The sequence below is a fragment of the Nylanderia fulva genome, unplaced genomic scaffold, assembly GCF_048542155.1.
Source record: "Nylanderia fulva isolate GAGA-0341 unplaced genomic scaffold, ASM4854215v1 Scaffold266, whole genome shotgun sequence".
In the NCBI taxonomy this organism is placed as follows: domain Eukaryota; kingdom Metazoa; phylum Arthropoda; class Insecta; order Hymenoptera; family Formicidae; genus Nylanderia; species Nylanderia fulva.
In genome coordinates, this window is record NW_028190332.1 from 45707 (window position 1) to 66444 (window position 20738).

General features: G+C 35.1%; 1 long non-coding RNA gene across 1 annotated transcript; it reads left to right on the forward strand.

Annotated features, from left to right (window-relative positions):
- The first annotated feature begins 9956 nt into the window (after nucleotides 1–9956).
- On the forward strand, nucleotides 9957–10614 carry LOC146722834 (uncharacterized). The gene is made up of 3 exons (XR_014924915.1): nucleotides 9957–10150; nucleotides 10243–10348; nucleotides 10440–10614. It is a non-coding gene; the product is annotated as an uncharacterized LOC146722834 (long non-coding RNA).
- The last annotated feature ends 10124 nt before the right edge of the window (nucleotides 10615–20738 follow it).

Consider the following 20738-nt stretch of genomic DNA (forward strand, 5'->3'; position numbering starts at 1 on the left):
TTGCGACAATTAAGAACGACAGAAAATTTGGAAACTAAGGAATTTGAATCCTATGGTTGGAATCTCAGAAACTCCCCTTGTTCCTTCTCTTAACATCCCCTGTAAAGAAATAGGCGAGAAAAATATTGGTCCGAAAGTCCCGATTCAGCCGACTTAAATTTTTGAGTACCTTCTTTTGAACATGGCCTGACCTTTTCATTTTTATGATTTTTTTAGGATTTTATTATCGAGAATGGCCCTCTGGATATAAATCGTATCCAGGAAAGCTTGCCTAAAGGCCGTCGCATTGTCGACTTTTCTCATGTATGGAAAGAACTTCAGAGATTATTCAATAATCATATGAAAGGAATAGAGTGCCAATTTAAAGATTGGAAACCCATAAAAACTAAAACCGAAAAAATAATAAAAATATTTTAAAGTCAGCTTTTTAATTTTTAAACCACAATCTACACTTCATTCCTCTCGGCCAATAGAGCCAGAATCCTATGGTTGGGATCTCAGAAACTCCCCTTGTTCCTTCTCTTAACATCCCTTGTAAAGAAATAGGCGAGAAAAATATTGGTCCGAATTCCCGATTCAGCCGACTTTCGGACCAATATTTTTCTCGCCTATTTTTTTACAGGAGATGTTAAGAGAAGGAACAAGGAGAATTTCTGAGATCCCAACCATAGGATTCAAATTCCTAAATTTCCAAATTTTCTTTCTTTCTTAATTGTCGCATTAACATTGCGTTTGGCTCTATTGGTCGAGAGGAATGAAGTGGAGATTGTGGTTTAAAAATTAAAAAGCTGACTTTAAAATATTTTTATTATTTTTTCGGTTTTAGTTTTTATGGGTTTCCAATCTTTAAATTGGCACTCTATTCCTTTCATATGATTATTGAATAATCTCTGAAGTTCTTTCCATACATGAGAAAAGTCGACAATGCGACGGCCTTTAGGCAAGCTTTCCTGGATACGATTTATATCCAGAGGGCCATTCTCGATAATAAAATCCTAAAAAAATCATAAAAATGAAAAGGTTAGGCCATGTTCAAAAGAAGGTACTCAAAAATTTAAACGATCTAATAATAAATTATCACGAAAAGTAACTGATATGTTATTCAAGGTGCCAGTTCAAAGTGAACATACGTAAAATGTATATTATCTAAATTTAGTAATAATATATTACCATGAAAAGTAACTGTGATATTTTATTCAAGGTGCAAGTTCACATTGAATGTACATACATATAAGTAAAACTGATTACAATTTGATTCTAGAAAATAAGTGCGATATGTTATTCTTAGTGCACAAAATATAATAGTCGTATATAGAGATATGATTTGAAATTCATACTAGCCCGTACAATGAAAAATAATTGCTCGTAATTCCAGAGTACCAATTTGTTAATGACTCAGAAAAATAACATGGCGGCCTGCTCTCAAAAAACTTTCGATGGGTAGAATAAATGATTGAAATAAGAGTTGTGAAAATTGTATAAATTAAAAACCTTCAATCTTTCTTTAGTAAAATTTCGAATTTTCGTATCAACTTCCGATTTGTGTTATACCGTATTTTCAGGGAGTAAGTTATTAATCAGAAAACTTTGCCTTGTTGCTCGAAACGGGTGTATATTAAGTAAAATTTATAAATGTACAGTTCTCAGGTCAACTACAATAAAGCTATACGCTTAAAAAGTTTACGGATTATTTGTCATAATATACAATAAAAAATTACATATTAATTATTCAAGATACAAGTGAGAAACAAATATCATTAAAATATACAAGAAAATTTATCAATTTGAAAGTAAGTGACATGGTTCTCAAAGTGCAAGGTTTCATTTGACTTACAATTTTCTTCAGAAACACAGAAGAAAAAGGTATTTGTATATAGTTTTGTATATTCACTTCGTTGTGTGTGTAGAGCTTTTAAAAATACGTTGAATCCTTATTCTAATCTAATCTTCTTCTAATGTAATTACTTTTCGTACTTCAAATGTTGTAGTAATTATTCTGTAAGAGCTTCGACATTATTTCTAAATGGACATCGAAAAACATTATAGTTTTATAAGAGCAGGCCGCCATGTTATTTTTCTGAGTCATTAACAAATTGGTACTCTGGAATTACGAGCAATTATTTTTTATTGTACGGGCTAGTATGAATTTCAAATCAAATCTCTATATACGACTATTATATTTTGTGCACTAAGAATAACATATCGCACTTATTTTCTAGAATCAAATTGTAATCAGTTTTACTTATATGTATGTACATTCAATGTGAACTTGCACCTTGAATAAAATATCACAGTTACTTTTCATGGTAATATATTATTACTAAATTTAGATAATATACATTTTACGTATGTTCACTTTGAACTGGCACCTTGAATAACATATCAGTTACTTTTCGTGATAATTTATTATTAGATCGTTTAAATTTTTGAGTACCTTCTTTTGAACATGGCCTGACCTTTTCATTTTTATGATTTTTTTAGGATATCACTTATTTTTTAAAGTACAGATATATAGAGCAGCTTTCTAGTAATTCAAGTATCACAAATATATGTATTTTCGATTCTTATCACATAACTTTGTATAAGTAACAATTTATGCAATACTGTTCAAAATAATTGAAATATATGGTATATATGTACATATATAAAATATATAATTATATTATAGTATACATATATATTTTATTTAATCATATATGTAAATGTTTGTATAATTGTAATAACTTTTAACGATACATTGCACATTTATTTCAATTGCAACAGAATGAATTTATATTCTTGTATGAATATTGAAAATAAAGAATGGGCCCCTCCATTGCCCATTCTCGTGAGAACGCAACCATATATTTTTCTTCGTATCTCCGATTTTAACACGACATACATATTTCTGTCTGATAATTTTTTTCTTGGTGATACTTTTTGAAATGTCATGAAGCCTAGGTCAAATTAGAAACTTATTGCACTCGTTTTAATGCAGCGCTTACAGCAGCTTTTATAAAGCGCCAGAGCAGCCGATATTTTATTTTGGCGCTTACGGCAATTTTTATACAGCGCTAGAACAGTTGATGTTTTAATGTAGCGTTTACGGCAGCCTTTATACAGCGCCATTATTTAATCTGTTCTAAGAACAATATGTATGCCCCTTGTGCTCCTTTGGGCCATTTTTTCTTGAACACTTCCATATCATTAGAGTAATACCATTCCGATTTTGTGTCAGCTCTCAACATACACGTGTAGTGACCACGATTCATTTCTTCACCTTCGTGAAATATAGCGCTTATTAGCTTGTACTTTTTTTTATTAATCGTGATATTACTCGTCGGCACGGCGGTAATCCGATTGTTGATAATTTTTTTAGAAGCACCGTTTACAAAAGAATATAAATTGAGCTGTATTACTACGACGGATAAAGTTGATTCGATTACGGTTTTCTTTTTCAACACGGTGCCCTTACATTCGTTACAATTGCCGTTTATCGTTTCCCATTTAGAAAATTCTACATTAATCAAACTTTGTAGAGTGACACCTTTTTTCCTTTTTAATGTCGAATGTATAGGTAATATTAACAAACTACTGCTTTCCAGCTTAGTTACATTGTAATTACATTTGACATTCGAGCAACATGTTACGTGCTTTAATTCGAGTTTTAATACATCATTGATGTCGGAATACGTCGACATTAGAGCCGTAAAAAATTCCGAAACATCTTGTTGTGTTCGTTCTTCGAAGCGTTTTCCGACAGATCTTCTAACCGCTTGAATGTTGCAATATTTACGTTCACCATACGCGCAGATAGCATCAGTCAATGCATTCGATGCTTTATTTTTCAGTATTTGTTGCCTAATACGTACGCAATGAAACGCACATTGTAATATTACATTAGCGTAACACGAAACAGCATCGTTATTGCAAAGGCCATATATTTTCCACGTAACTATACTTTCTGGTTCCTCACAATCATAATTCTGCATATCATTAATGATATTAGGGATATCCCATCGACGATCGTACATTTTCACAACCTTTTTCTCGGACGGATTGATTTGTGGCAGTTCAGATTTGAATATAAATCTCAGTCGATTATATTCTACAATGCAACTCTCTCGAGTTTGCTTTAACTGATGCTGGATTGAAATTTATCAAATGTAGGCCTTCCAATTTACTTACTCGTGACAAACCTACATAGGCTTGACCATCACTGAATACAGTCGTTCCTAAATCCATCATTGCATTGTTACATGTAATTCCTTCGATTATAAATAATTCGACATTCTTTAATTTGTCTCTCAAAGTTTTCAAGACCATGTCTGACAATTGCGTATATTTTGGTGTAGATTCATGACTAACCGGTAGTTGAAACATTCTATGGATTGTCAAGCCATCGATATTGAATGCTGCGATACCCGTGGGAGCAGATATGGCAGTCGTTTTTTCCAAATTTATTCTGATCCAATGTTTAATCGTTTCAATTAGAAAACTTTTCCCTGTACCACCCTCGCCACTTACGTACAGTCGCAGAATCTGATTCTTATCTTGTAAAACTTGGCATACTCCATCAAAGACTCTTTTCTGGTCTTTGTTCAATTGCGACATCATTTGCGATAAATCAATCGGGTCGTCAATCTTACCAAAATCTTCCAGATCTTTCATCGCGTCGTCAGCTTCTATCGGATTACAATCCAGTTCATCGTCATCGGATTTGTCTCTGTCTGCTGTTTTCAGATCATTTTCGCGCTTCTCGATCAATTCAGCAACGTTCTCAAAAGCTTTCTGTATTTCTTCGAGCCTTTCGTGATAATTCATTGCCTTCGTTAAAACAGACTCGGAATTCTTAAAGGCATCCGTGTAAGTCTCGAATGTACCTTTGAGTTCACTCAAATCTCTCCATGGTTTGAACAGAAGAAGCAGCGAGTAAAAGTATTTTTCGGGCTCAGTTTTTATATTAAATCGATAATGGTTAATTAAATAACCCTTTTTTCGTTTTTTTAAAAATAAACCCGATGCCAGTTTGTAACACTTGACTTCGTCATTATTTGACATCTGTTTCGTAATTTCCCAGAATCTGGCAAAATCGTACAAATTCAATGATTCTAATTCCTGAGGTCTGTTTGGATAGTAATCATCGATGAGTGACGAACAGTAAATATTCGTAGAATTTTCATCAAGAGCTTAAATTTCATTAAATGTTTTAACTTTTCTATTTCTCACCTCATTAACATCGATCCATTTGACCATGGTATCATTATCCGTATCGTACAAGGGATTCCCTAATAGTGTATCCGCAGCTTCTAAAGCACCGCATTCTCTGTTATTTAATGAACGCATTGCAAAATTCCACAGTTTCGATGCCAAGGACTTATTCGAATCTATTACTTCAAAATCTGTATTGCATTTTTCCGACTTTGTCGTGTATTTTGTTAAATATGAGTTTAAAAACTCTGATTTTTCTCTAATAAATTGTATGTCCATATTTCCCTCCCAGGCTAATTTGATAGACGGATTATAATCATTTATAAACCTTTCCGACTCCTTGCGAGGAAGATCGTACAATCTGCTCTTACTGCGTAAATTTTTTCTACCGACTATCGAAGTGATAACGTCTCTTAAAACGAAATTCTCAGTAACTGGCCGAGGAAAATCGAACCGACACTTTCTGTATATATTAGTTTCCGTTTTTTTCGTACGCATGCAATACGAGTTATGTTTATGATTCTGATCACTTATTACCGTATCGTACAACGTTGGCGAAACATTTTCATCTGGAATTTCGCACGTTACGTATTTTTGAATAAACGTAGCAACTTCTTCATCCAGCGATTTTCCTAATACTGGAGCATCTTTTATCCAAATCATACAATGCATGTGCTGGATACTTCTACGTTGATATTCCAGTCGCCAGAAGTAATGAATAACCTTTCCTATTGGATTATCGGACGAACAAATAAAATCAATCATGGCTTTGAATTTTATGCACATGAATCTAGAAGTACTTACAGGATCGTATGCGATTAGTTCGCTGATGCCTAACTTCTCTTTATCGGGATTCATATCTCGTAAATATTCACCCAAATCGGACCATTTCCATTCACTAGGACTCAAAGTCAAAAACCACGTCGCTGGACCGTAATACAAAGTCATACATTTTACATTATTGGACGGTTGTCGCCAAAATTGATCCGTATTTCTCAATTTTGCGAAAATACTCATTAAATTCGATTCTAATTGGTAACCTTTCAATTCGTTCAAGTATCTACCAGCAGTGTATCTCTCTCGTGGGTTAGTAACCATCATCGTATAATAGATACCACTTTTCAACTGTCGGTAGTTAGCATCATTGAGAAGGAAAAACAGATACTGCAGATTCAACCTGAATCTACTATGTTTCGACATCAATCGTGTTCTAATAAATAAATATTCCGGCAATGCAAAGTTTCTATCTTCTCGTTGTCCATTGACATCATCAGGATATAAATCAGGGAAACACATGACATCCAGATATTTATAACGATTATCCATTGGAAAATCTTCAATTTTCACCATTTGATAAAGTTTCAATGCAGATTCGTTATCGATTTTTTTCGCGTGTATTGGGTATATTGTATACTGATCGTTAATATCCGAATGTTCAGTGATTTGTGTGAGAAAAGCCGTACGTTTTAAAACGGTTTGATCATTATTATTTTTGTTTTGCTGTACATTGTACAAATTCAATGCTGGTAATTCCTCAACCACCTCATTTATTTCGTCATTGTCGCTTTCTTCATCGACAATCCTATATTCTGTTTCCTGCAACTTATCCTTTAATAGATCATCAGATGACGCTGGAAGACGAATTTTTGAGTAATGAGGATTATTTTCTTTCAACCATTGTAAAGCCTTATACATTTTATTAATATCTACCAAATTTTCCCAAACCACTTTAGATTTCTTGGGTATACCTCGAACGAGAATGTGCAACTCGTGATTCAAATTTATAGGATCTTCCGGAAGACATACCTTATCCAATGTTTCTTGTAAAGGCAGAGGCAAATGAAATGTTCTACCTTTTCCTAAACAGAGTTCAATTATATAAGTTTCTTGATTTAAAATGTGCTATATTTAAATCATTTAATTATTTTTTTCGTTCAAGTACAATTAACAGCAAAAACTGCATATACGTAGATATGTATTTGACTCTACTGTCATTACTTGAAACAAATACATTATTCGATATTAACAAATTGGAACTCTGGAATTACGAGTAATTATTTTTCATTGTACAGACTAGGTTTAAATTTTTGAGGACCTTCTTTTGAACATGGCTTGACCTTTTCATTTTTATGATTTTTTGGAGATAGGGTGAGAGAGGACGAATGAGGGTAAGAGAAGACGAGATAGGCGAAAGAGGGTGAAAGAGAACGAAAAAGGGTGAGAAAGGACGTACGAGGGTGAAAGAGGTGGGAGAGGGTGAGAGAGGACGAAAGAGGGTGAAAGAGGACGAAAGAGGTCCAAAGAGGGTGAGAGAGAACGAAAGAGGGTGAAAGAGGACGAAAGAGGGTAAAAGAGGGTGAGAAAGAATGAAAGAGGGTGAGAGAGGACGAAAGAGAGTGAAAGAGGACGAAAGAGGGTGAAAGAGGACAAAAGAGGGTGAGAGGGAATGAAAGAGGGTGAAAGAAGACAAAACAGGGTGAAAGAGGGTGAGAGAGAATGAAAGAGGGTGAGGAGAGGGCGAAAGAGGGTGAGAGAGAATGAAAGAGGGTGAAAGAGGACGAAAGAGGGTGAAAGAGGACGAAAGAGGGTGAGAGGGAATGAAAGAGGGTGAAAGAAGACAAACAGGGTGAAAGAGGGTTGAGAGAGAATGAAAGAGGGGTGAGGAGAGGACGAAAGAGGGTGAGAGAGAATGAAAGAGGGTGAGGAAGAGACGAAAGAGGGTGAAGAGAGAGAAAGAGGGATGAGTGTGAAGAGGACGAAAGAGGGTGAAAGAGAGAACAAACAGGGTGAGAGGAAGAGGGATGAAAAGTGAAGAAAAGGGTGAAAGAGGTGAAAGAGAAGAAAGAGGGTGAGGAAGAGAGACGAAAGAGGGTGAGAGAGGGTGAAAGAGGGTGAAAAGGACGAAAGAGGGTGAAGAGAGGACGAAAAGAGGGTGGAAAGAAGACGAAAGAAGGGTCAAAAAGGGTGGAGAGAACGAAAAAGAGGGTGAAAGAGGACGAAAAGAGAGGAGGGGTGAGAGAGGACGAAAGAGGTGTGAAAGAGGTCGGAAGAGGATGAGAGAGGGAGGAAAGAGAGTGAGAAAGAATGAAAGAGGGTGAGAGAGGACAAAAGAGAGTGAAGAAGGTGTGAAGAGGACGAAAAGAGGGTAAAGAGGGTGAGAGAAGAATGAAAGAGGGTGATGTGGAGAGAGGACGAAAGAGAGTGAAAGAGGACGAAAAGAGGGTGAAAGAGGACGAAAGAGGGTGAGAGGGAATGAAAGAGGGTGAAGAAGACAAAAACAGGGTGAAAGAGGGTGTGAGAGAGAATGAAAGAGGGTGAGGAGAGGGCGAAAGAGGGTGAGAGAGAATGAAAGAGGGTGAAAGAGGACGAAAGAGGGTGAAAGAGGACGAAACGAAAGAGGGTGAGAGGGAATGAAAGAGGGTGAATGAAGAGACAAAACAGGGTGAAAGAGGGTGAGAGAGAATGAAGAGGCGTGAAAGAGGACGAAAGAGGGTCGAGAGGGAATGAAAGAGGGTGAAAGAGGACGAAAGAGAGTGAAAAAGGTGAGAGAGGACGAAAGAGGGTGAGGTAGGACGAAAGAGGGTGAAAGAGGACGAAAGAGGGTTGAAAGAGGACGAAAGAGGGTGAGAGAGGACGAAAGAGTGTGAAAGAGGTCGAAAGAGGATGAGAGAGGGCGAAAGAGAGTGAGAAAGAATGAAAGAGGGTGAGAGAGGACGAAAGAAAGTGAAAGAATGTGAAAGAGGACGAAAGAGGGTAAAAGAGGGTGAGAAAGAATGAAAGAGGGTGAGAGAGGATGAAAGAGAGTGAAAGAGGACGAAAGAGGGTGAAAGAGGACAAAAGAGGGTGAGAGGGAATGAAAAAGGGTGAAAGAAGACAAAACAGGGGTTGAAAGAGGGTGAGAGAGAATGAAAGAGGGTGAGGAGAGGGCGAAAGAGGGTGAGAGAGAATGAAAGAGGGTGAAAGAGGACGAAAGAGGGTGAAAGAGGACGAAAAGAGGGTGAGAGGGAATGAAAGAGGGTGAAAGAAGACAAAACAGGGTGAAAGAGGGTGAGAGAGAATGAAAGAGGGTGAGGAGAGGACGAAAGAGGGTGAGAGAGAATGAAAGAGGGTGAAAGAGGACGAAAGAGGGTGAAAGAGGACGAAAGAGGGTGAGAGGGAATGAAAGAGGGTGAAAGAAGACAAAACAGGGTGTGAAAGAGGGTGAGAGAGAATGAAAGAGAGTGAAAGAGGACGAAAGAGGGTGAAAGAGAGCGAAAGAGGGTGAGAGAGGACGAAAGAGGGTGAGAGAGGATGAAAGAGGGTGAAAGAGGCGAAAGAGGGGTAGGAGTGGGGTGGGAGTGGGGGTGGGGGTGTGGGTGGAAGTGGGAACGGCGGTTGTGGTGGGGCGGGATGTGGGAGGGAAAGAGGTGGGTGGAAGTTGAGGGAGGTGTGAGTGAAAGGTGAGAAGAGATTTATACGCGGACAGAGAAGAAGAAGAAGAAGAAGAAGAAGAAGAAGACGTTACTTCATTTTTCATGAAAAACGTCACTTTTTGACCGCTTGTATCTCCAGAACGGCTTGACCGATTTTATTTTTTCTTGGCTCAAATTACTCGTGGCGATGCCGCCTTTCAGGTTATATTACGTGCAATTCAAAATTTTTTATATTTTAGTAGTTCTACACCCCCAAGAAATGGACTTTGATGGTGCAGGATAAGGAGACTTGTAGTGTCTTTTAAGGTCTTTTAGGGTTTGAAACATGGCCGGAGACACTACCGCGTCTCCTGATAAAAGAATATGTTTATGATATACTAAACATGTGATATGCAATACTGCATATATGTAATTATATATAATATAAAAAAATATATCACATAATATACGAATACATCAGAATATTTAAAGTCTTCAAAGTGATGATAGTTCACATGATGTCAGATTTACCAAATGTTGACTTTGAACGAGATGTATATCAATTTATTGTAAGTAATGGTTCTCTAGCTTGTACATATTAATTAACTTAATTATTTCTTATTACTTCTATATATTGTTATATAAATATTATAATTTGTAGAAATCCTGCGTTTCGATCAGATGGATTAAAAATGTATCCGACACTTGTCATACGTGGTTATTGAAAACTGGAAGAGCGTACGTGATATACCTGTGCCATTAGTAAGGTAAATATAACAATATTAAATCATATGCATAATATATACATTTATGATAGATTATACATAATATACATATATGTATATTTTTTTCTTTAAGAAAACAGTTCCGGTGTAGAACATGGTGCGGAAATTTACGTGAGTTGTAATACTTTTCGTACTTCAAATGTTGTAGTAATTATTCTGTAAGAGCTTCGACATTATTTCTAAATGGACATCGAGAAACATCATAGTTTTTTGAGAGCAGGCCGCCATGTTATTTTTCTGAGTAATTAACAAATTGGTACTCTGGAATTACGAGCAATTATTTTTCATTGACTTTGGTAATTTTAATTTGCTTTTTGTACTGCGCTGAAGAAGATCCGAAAAATTAGATCGAAACGTTCGCTTCTCATTCGTTTTAACTTTTGATTTTATTTTTATAATTTTAGATTAATTTAAACTTTATTGTTTCTATCAGTACAAATTGATTAAATGTAATAAATTAGTTTTTATAACCGTAATATTACTTCTGCTCTTATTAGCCTTTTATATGTGTAATACTTTATTTGAATTTAAGAGCATTTAATTATTATATTATTTTTTTAGAATTATAATTATTATATATAACATTTCCATCTCCATCTCGGCCAATAGAGGCAAACGCGATGTTATTGTGAAAAATTAAGAAACTTAGGAATTCATATCTTATGGTTGAGATCTCAAAGTTCCCCTTGTTCCTATTTTAAACCCTCTGTAAAGAAATAGGCGATAAAAATATTGGTCCGAAAGTCGGCTGAATCGGGAATCGAACCCGAGACCTTTCGTTTGCCGGACGGCTGCTCTTCCAACTGAGCTATTCAGACACTTACGAAACAATACTTTTCTCAATGCTTTCACCCCAAAGCGTTGTAATAATAGGCCCAGACGCAAAGAAACAATATTAAGAATATTTGAAAGAGCAGTCGCCTGGCAAGCAAAAGGTCTCGGATTCGATTCCCGATTCAGCCGACTTTTGTACCAATATTTTTCTTGCCTATTTCTTTACAGGGTTAAAACACGAACAAGGGGAATTTTGTACAAATTGGTACTCTGGAATTACGAGCAATTATTTTTCATTGTACGGGCTAGTATGAATTTCAAATCAAATCTCTATAAACGACTATTATATTTTGTGCACTAAGAATAACATATCGCACTTATTTTCTAGAATCAAATTGTAATCAGTTTTACTTATATGTATGTATGTTCAATGTGAACTTGCACCTTGAATAAAATATCACAGTTATTTTTCATGGTAATATATTATTACTAAATTTAGATAATATACACTTTACGTATGTTCACTTTGAACTGGCACCTTGAATAACATATATATATATATAATATAATTACAATAATAAAAATAAAATAATAATAGACATATAATTAGAGTAATAAAAAATTAATTGCTTTCGGTTCTTGTGACAGCTGCCTCAATGCCGTTAAGTTCCTAGCAATCCTACAGAGTTTGCTTGCTTACAGTAGCAAGTAAATTTTAGAGAATGCATTAGTGCATCTTGTATAGTACGCACATATATATGTTGTACGTGTCTATTTTCATAAATTTTCTAATTTTTTTCTTTTTTTATAATGCCTTAAAATATGAATTAAAAAATATATAATTTGAAAAATATTTCTTGACTTGCCCCGTGAATGATACCCAAACTTTTATAAGATTATTTTTTTTCTCTTATCTTAAATATTCAAATTTCAAAACTAAATTCTAATATTTTTATATCATTATTATGTATTGACCACCTTATTTTTCGTACTATAGAAAGAGTGATATATCTTTTCATTGTCAAAGCTCTATATATAATACATGTATGATTCATACTGAACTGTGATTTGTTCTGTTAAATGCATTAATTGCTTGCAAAAAAAACTTGAAGAGTTTATTTTTGACCAGCAGTTTTTCTCATTGAAATATTAATTCTTATATTTAGAAATGTATGTAGAAGTTATAATATGCTCTATTACACATTTAAGGAGGCATATATAAATTATCAATTTTGATATTTTGACATGTTATGTAACAAGAGAAACATGATTATTCTTCATTAATAATATCAGAGGAGGCCACTTTTATATTCTACTTAATTTGTAGTTTCTTATTACTACTAAAATAAATGTACTTTTAAAAAGAGTAAATAAAAAAAGCGATTTATAAATCATTGTCCGAAAAAAGATGTATAAGCTATGTCAAAGCTGATCTAAAATTTTTATGAAATTAGCTATAAATATTTTAGAAAGAAAATTAAATAATATAAAATTATGTTACTCAAAGAAATGTTTTGTGTGTACACACCGATAAAGTTAAAAAAAAAAGTAAAATTATTTGATACAGCAAAAATTGGAAAATTTATCTGCTCTAAAATGCAAGATGCCAAGTCAAAAATTAAAATTTAAAAACTTATGCAAATTTAAAATTAATATAAAATAAAAAGAAATAATAAAATTTTAGTTAAAAAAACTGGGCGCGCTGCTAAATAATATTCTAATGATATTAAAATTAAATTGTTACTTTTAAACTCATTGCAATTAAAAGGGGGGAGAAAGAATGAAAGAGGGTTAGAGAGGACGAAAGAAAGTGAAAGAGGACGAAAGAGGGTGAGAGGGAATGAAAGAGGGTGAAAGACGACGAAACAGGGTGAAAGAGGGTGAGAGGGAATGAAAAAGGGTGAGAGAGGACGAAAGAGGGTGAAAGAGGACGAAAGAGGGCGAAAGAGGGTGAAAGAGGGCGAAAGAGGGTGAAAGAGGACGAAAGAGAGTGAAAGAGGATGAAAGAGTGAGAGAGAATGAAAGAGGGTGAGAGAGGACGAAAGAGAGTGAAAGAGGCGAAAGATGGTGAAAAAGGACGAAAGAGGACGAAAGAGGACGAAAGAGGGTGAAAGAGGCGAAAGATGGTGAAAGAGGACGAAAGAGGGTGAAAGAGGGTGAAAGAGGGTGAAAGAGGACAACAGAGGGTGAGAGAGAACAAAAAGACTGAAAAAATAGGACGAAAGAGGGTGAGTTAGGGCGAAAGAGGGGTGAGAGTGGGGGTGGGGGTGGGGGCGGGATGTGGGAAGGAAAGGGGTGGGTGGAAGTTGAGGGAGGTGTGAGTGAAAGGTGAGAAGAGATTTATATATATATATAATCCTGATGACGTCAGCGGACGCGGACAGAGAAGAAGAAGAAGAAGACGACGTTTCTTAATTTTTCATGAAAAACGTCACTTTTTGACCGCTTGTATCTCCAGAACGGCTTGACCGATTTTATTTTTTCTTGGCTCAAATTACTCGTGGCGATGCCGCCTTTCAGGTTATATTACGTGCAATTCAAAATTTTTTATATTTTAGTAGTTCTACACCCCCAAAAAATGGACTTTGATGGTGCAGGATAAGGAGATTTGTAGTGTCTTTTAAGGTCTTTTAGGGTTTGAACATGGCCGGAGACACTACCGCGTCTCCTGATAATTATCTTTGCAAAGTTTGACATCTTTATTACAAATATCTGTTTCAGAAATTGAATCCAGGCATTGCACTTTCTGAGTACTAACTTTTGAATCCATCGTATCAGAGAATAATTCGACCGATTTTTGAAAATTGATGGATTCATTGCTAGTATTTTTTAATGTGATCAGTGATGGTCAAGCCTTTGTAGGTTTGTCACGAGTAAGTAAATTGGAAGGCCTACATTTGATAAATTTCAATCCAGCATCTGTTAAAGCAAACTCGAGAGCCATTGTAGAATATAATCGACTGAGATCTATATTCAAATCTGAACTGCCACAAATCAATCCGTCCGAGAAAAAGGTTGTGAAAATGTACGATCGTCGATGGGCTATCCCTAATATCATTGATGATGTGCAGAATTATGATTGTGAGGAACCAGAAAGTATAGTTACGTGGAAAATATATGGCCTTTGCAATAACGATGCTGTTTCGTGTTACGCTAATGTAATATTACAGTGTGCGTTTCATTGCGTACGTATTAGGCAACAAATACTGAAAAATAAAGCATCGAATGCATTGACTGATGCTATCTGCGCGTATGGTGAACGTAAATATTGCAACATTCAAGCGGTTAGAAGATCTGTCGGAAAACGCTTCGAAGAACGAACACAACAAGATGTTTCGGAATTTTTTACGGCTCTATTGTCGATGTATTCCGACATCAATGATGTATTAAAACTCGAATTAAAGCACGTAACATGTTGTTCGAATGTCAAATGTAATTACAATGTAACTAAGCTGGAAAGCAGTAGTTTGCTAATATTACCTATACATTCGACATTAAAAAGGAAAAAAGGTGTCACTCTACAAAGTTTGATTAATGTAGAATTTTCTAAATGGGAAACGATAAACGGCAATTGTAACGAATGTAAGGGTACCGTGTTGAAAAAGAAAACCGTAATCGAATCAACTTTATCCGTCGTAGTAATACAGCTCAATTTATATACTTTTGTAAACGGTGCTTCTAAAAAAATTATCAACAATTAATAAAAAACAACGATTAATAAAAAAAAGTACAAGGTAATAAGCGCTATATTTCACGAAAGTGAAGAAATGAATCGTGGTCACTACACGTGTATGTTGAGAGTTGACACAAAATCGGAATGGTATTACTCTAATGATATGGAAGTGTTCAAGAAAAAATGGCCCAAAGGAGCACAAAGGGCATACATATTGTTCTTAGAACAGATTAAATAATGGCGCTGTATAAAGGCTGCCGTAAGCGCCGAAATAAAACATCGGCTGCTCTGGCGCTGTATAAAGGCTGCCGTAAACGCTACATTAAAACATCAACTATTCTAGCGCTGTATAAAAGTTGCCGTAAGCGCCAAAATAAAATATCGGCTGCTCTGGCGCTTTATAAAAGCTGCTGTAAGCGCTGCATTAAAACGAGTGCAATAAGTTTTTAATTTGACCTAGGCTTCATGACATTTCAAAGAGTATCATCCAGAAAAAAATTATCAGACAGAAATATGTATGTCGTGTTAAAATCGGAGAGACGAAGAAAAATATATGGTTGCGTTCTTACGAGAATGAGCGATGGAGGGGCCCATTCTTTATTTTCAATATTCATACAAAAATATAAATTCATTCTGTTGCAATTGAAATAAATGTGCAATGTATCGTTAAAAGTTATTACAATTATACAAACATTTACATATATGATTAAATAAAATATATATATATGTATACTATAATATAATTATATATTTTATATATGTACATTTATACCATATATTTCAATTATTTTAAACTATATTGCATAAATTGTTACTTATACAAAGTTGTGTGATAAGAATCGAAAATACATATATTTGTGATACTTGAATTACTAGAAAGCTGTTCTATATATCTGTACTTTAAAAAGTAACTGATATCCTAAAAAAATTGTTGGAATATAAAAGGTTGTTTCTGTTCAAGTTTATATTTTCACATAGTATATTCTGTCTTTTTGTTTTCGTACGCAATGCCACGTGAGCGCACTAGTTGAGAGTATTAGTTTTGACTTCCGTTGTAGTCAGCGCTGTATGCGCACTTCCTTTTTTTTTTCACTACTTCTTCTTCGATTCTTCTATGTAAGCAGCATGGTGCGTACACTGTATATGAATGCACTTAATAAATGTGGTCTAATCCAATATATACAAATCGATATATCTGATCGCTTGAATTGAGAAACCTCATCTACAAGTGAAATAACCAACAGGTTATGGGCCCAGACACGTGATATATGTAAGATTAATATCGATTGAACGAGTGAGGTTAGGTTGACTAACGGTTATTAGACGGTATCGAGCGTGCTACGTATATTTTCTGGACTTTGTTGTTAACTGTTGAGATACAATGGAAGGAGACAAGGTGAAAATTGAGAAGCTCGTGGATGCCAGGAACTGGATGCAGTGGAAATTCCAGATACGAGCGATCCTGGATGCTCGTGATGCACTGGAATTGATCGACGGCACTTTCATTAAGCCGGAAGAACGAGATGCTGCTGCGATAGCGGAAGTTAATCGGTGGAAGAAGGCTAACAAGGTAGCAAAAGAAATTTTGGTTACTACGTTGGACAAAAAGCCGTTGTCATTGATTATGACATGCGAGACAGCACGTGATATGTGGGTAAAGTTATTAAATATTTATGAACAAAAATCTGCGGATTCTGTCTATTTACTTCAAACGCAGTTTCGTGAATATCATTACAATCCTGGAGATGATATTGCAACACACGTAAGCAAATTAGAGTCGTTTGCGCGTCGGTTACAAGAGTTAAATGAACCGATTTCTAACACGATGTTAATGACGACAATTTTAAACACGTTGCCTCCTATATTTCGACATTTTCACAGCGCTTGGGATTCGACTCCTGCTGCGGAGAGAACCGTGGATAAGCTTGTATCTAGATTGATGGTTGAAGAAACACGATTGGGAATCAATGATATGAACCTGAATGCCGAATCAGCCCTGGTAGCGAAAAAACCGTCGAAAGGGAGTGCTGCTCAGAGAACACATAGGAAAGAGAAGCCTGACAGTTTCAAAGTGAAAATAAAATGCTGGACGTGTGAGGGACCACATCTACGACGAGATTGTCCACAAAGGAAGAAAGATGGTAATGGTCGAGACAAGCAAAAGGATAATACTCATGGACTTGCTATGGTGAGTACACGTTTTTCGGATGCGTCTGATACGACTAAATGGATTATTGATTCGGGATGTACTGAACATGTTTGTTGGCAAATTGAATATTTCATAAATTATGAAAAGCTGAAAGAAAATGTGACCTTTGTACTAGGCGATGGTAGAAAAGTCTCAGCAGAAGGATCTGGACAAATCAGAATACGTTCACATGTAGATGGAAGAGAGCATCATTTTCAAAATGTTATGTTTGTTCCTGAAATGAAAGCTAATTTGTTTTCAGTTCGATCTATAGCTGAAAAAGGATTTAAGCAAACAATCGTTGGGAATAAATGGCTCTTTAAAAGGAATGGATCACTGATTGTCGAAGGCCATAGGAAGAATGATATGTACATCCTGGATATCGATGTAATCCGTAATCAAGAATTTAGTCTTGTGGCACGAAGTCAAAAGGAAGATACGTTGCAAGTGTGGCACGAACGGATGGGACACCAGAATAAACAGCACGTTAAAGAACTGCTATCAATAAAAGGAATTAAAATTTCAGCATTGGATACAAAGGAATATTGCGATGGATGTACCCTTGGGAAATGTCAACGCACAAATTTTCGAGAGATGCCAAAAGCTACTGGAATAGGTGAGCTGGTGGTAACTGATGTCTGTGGACCCATGGAAGAGCCATCATGGAGCGGATATAGATTCTTTGTAACATTTAAAGATGATTTCTCCCAGTATAGAAGGATTCACTTTCTTCGTCATAAAAATGAAGCTGCGTCATGTTTTGAGCAATATATTAAATACGTTCACACTCAGACGGGACATGTAATAAAAACCATCATGTCAGATAATGGAACGGAGTACACCGATCAAAACTTTGTTGAAATTGCGAAGAAAAATGGCATTGAGATAGGAAGGTCTGCTGTCTATACGCCCCAGCAAAATGGGAGAGCAGAGAGGGAAAATCGGACATTAATTGAAATGTCACGAACAATGCTACTGACGCATGGAATGTCCAGACGTTTTTGGGCAGAAGCATTAAATTGTGCGGCTTATATCTTAAATCGATCAGGAAAGTCACGGGAAAAAGGGAAAACACCTCATGACGTATGGTTCAAACGTGACTATACACTGAATCACCTGAGAATTTTCGGAAGTGAATGCTTTGTTCAAGTACCGAAACCGAAGAGAAATGACAAGAAATTCGGGGAAACGAGTAAACGAGTAAACAAACATATCTCAGTGAGATATCACTATATTCGAGAACTCGTGACGGAAAAGAAGATTATTTTAGAATACATAGAGACCAATAATCAAGTAGCTGATATGTTCACAAAGCCCTTAGGACCGTTACGCTTAAGAGAACTCAGTTATAAAATTGGACTGAATTAATATTATATGCAATGAATACTATGTGCAAGCAGAATACACTTTTAGGGAGAGTGTTGGAATATAAAAGGTTGTTTCTGTTCAAGTTTATATTTTCACATAGTATATTCTGTCTTTTTGTTTTCGTACGCAATGCCACGTGAGCGCACTAGTTGAGAGTATTAGTTTTGACTTCCGTTGTAGTCAGCGCTGTATGCGCACTTCCTTTTTTTTTTTCACTACTTCTTCGATTCTTCTATGTAAGCAGCATGGTGCGTACACTGTATATGAATGCACTTAATAAATGTGGTCTAATCCAATATATACAAATCGATATATCTGATCGCTTGAATTGAGAAACCTCATCTACAAGTGAAATAACCAACAAAAATCATAAAAATGAAAAGGTCAGGCCATGTTCAAAAGAAGGTACTCAAAAATTTAAACGATCTAATAATAAATTATCACGAAAAGTAACTGATATGTTATTCAAGGTGCCAGTTCAAAGTGAACATACGTAAAGTGTATATTATCTAAATTTAGTAATAATATATTACCATGAAAAGTAACTGTGATATTTTATTCAAGGTGCAAGTTCAAATTGAATATACATACATATAAGTAAAACTGATTACAATTTGATTCTAGAAAATAAGTGCGATATGTTATTCTTAGTGCACAAAATATAATAGTCGTTTATAGAGATTTGATTTGAAATTCATATTAGCCCGTACAATGAAAAATAATTGCTCGTAATTCCAGAGTACCAATTTGTTAATGACTCAGAAAAATAACATGGCGGCCTGCTCTCAAAAAACTTTCGATGAGTAGAATAAATAATTGAAATAAGAGTTGTGAAAATTGTATAAATTAAAAACCTCCAATCTTTCTTTAGTAAAATTTCGAATTTTCGTATCAACTTCCGATTTGTGTTATACCGTATTTTCAGGGAGTAAGTTATTGATCAGAAAACTTTGCCTTGTTGCTCGAAACGGGTGTATATTAAGTAAAATTTATAAATGTACAGTTCTCAGGTCAACTACAATAAAGCTATACGCTTAAAAAGTTTACTGATTATTTGTCGTAGTATACAATAAAAAATTACATATTAATTATTCAAGATACAAGTGAGAAATAAATATCATTAAAATATACAAAAAAAAAACATCCTTATATTGATACACGCTGGCTTAAAAATGCGTTTGTTTACCAACATTAATATATATAACAGAGAAAAGTATAGAATCGAAAGGATCTGAATAGCTCAGCTGGAAGAGCAGTCGCCCGGCAAGCGAAAGGTCTCGGGTTCGATTCCCGATTCAGCGATTTTCGGATCTATATTTTTCTCTTGCATTCATTTATTTATTTTTCGTGGGGGGTTAAAGGGGGTATTGAAATTAAATCTCAAATATGAGATTATTTCATATTTTAAAATCTTGGCCGTGTCCAAGTAAAATTTGGTGCCTTGTGCACCGGTATTTAATTCTAACGGAAAAATTATTTAGTTTCGTTAGGATAACGCATTGTCATCCGCGATTTGGCTCTTGTTGCCCGTCTTATACGTTAAATTTATATTTATACAAAAAAAATTTATCAATTTGACTCTGAAAAGTAAGTGACATGGTTCTCAAAGTGCAAGGTTTCATTTGACTTACAATTTTCTTCAGAAACACAGATGAAAAAGGTATTTGTATATAGTTTTGTATATTCACTTCGTTGTGTGTAGAGCTTTTAAAAATACGTTGAATCCTTATTCTAATCTAATCTTCTTCTAATGTAATACTTTTCGTACTTCAAATGTTGTAGTAATTATTCTGTAAGAGCTTCGACATTATTTCTAAATGGACATCGAGAAACATCATAGTTTTTTGAGAGCAGGCCGCCATGTTATTTTTCTGAGTCATTAACAAATTGGTACTCTGGAATTACGAGCAATTATTTTTCATTGTACGGGCTAGTATGAATTTCAAATCAAATCTATAAACGACTATTATATTTTGTGCACTAAGAACATATTGCACTTATTTTCTAGAATCAAATTGTAATCCGTTTTACTTATATGTATGTATATTCAATGTGAACTTGCACCTTGAATAAAATGTCACAGTTACTTTTCATGGTAATATATTATTACTAAATTTAGATAATATACACTTTACGTATGTTCACTTTGAACTGGCACCTTGAATAACATATCAGTTACTTTTCGTGATAATTTATTATTAGATCGTTTAAATTTTTGAGTACCTTCTTTTGAACATGGCCTGACCTTTTCATTTTTATGATTTTTTTAGGATAATAACTTCCCGGATTTCGTCAGCGAATACTGGGCGGTGTGTGAATGCGAAACTTCATTTAAATCGCCTATGTACAATTGAACTAATTTTTCTCCA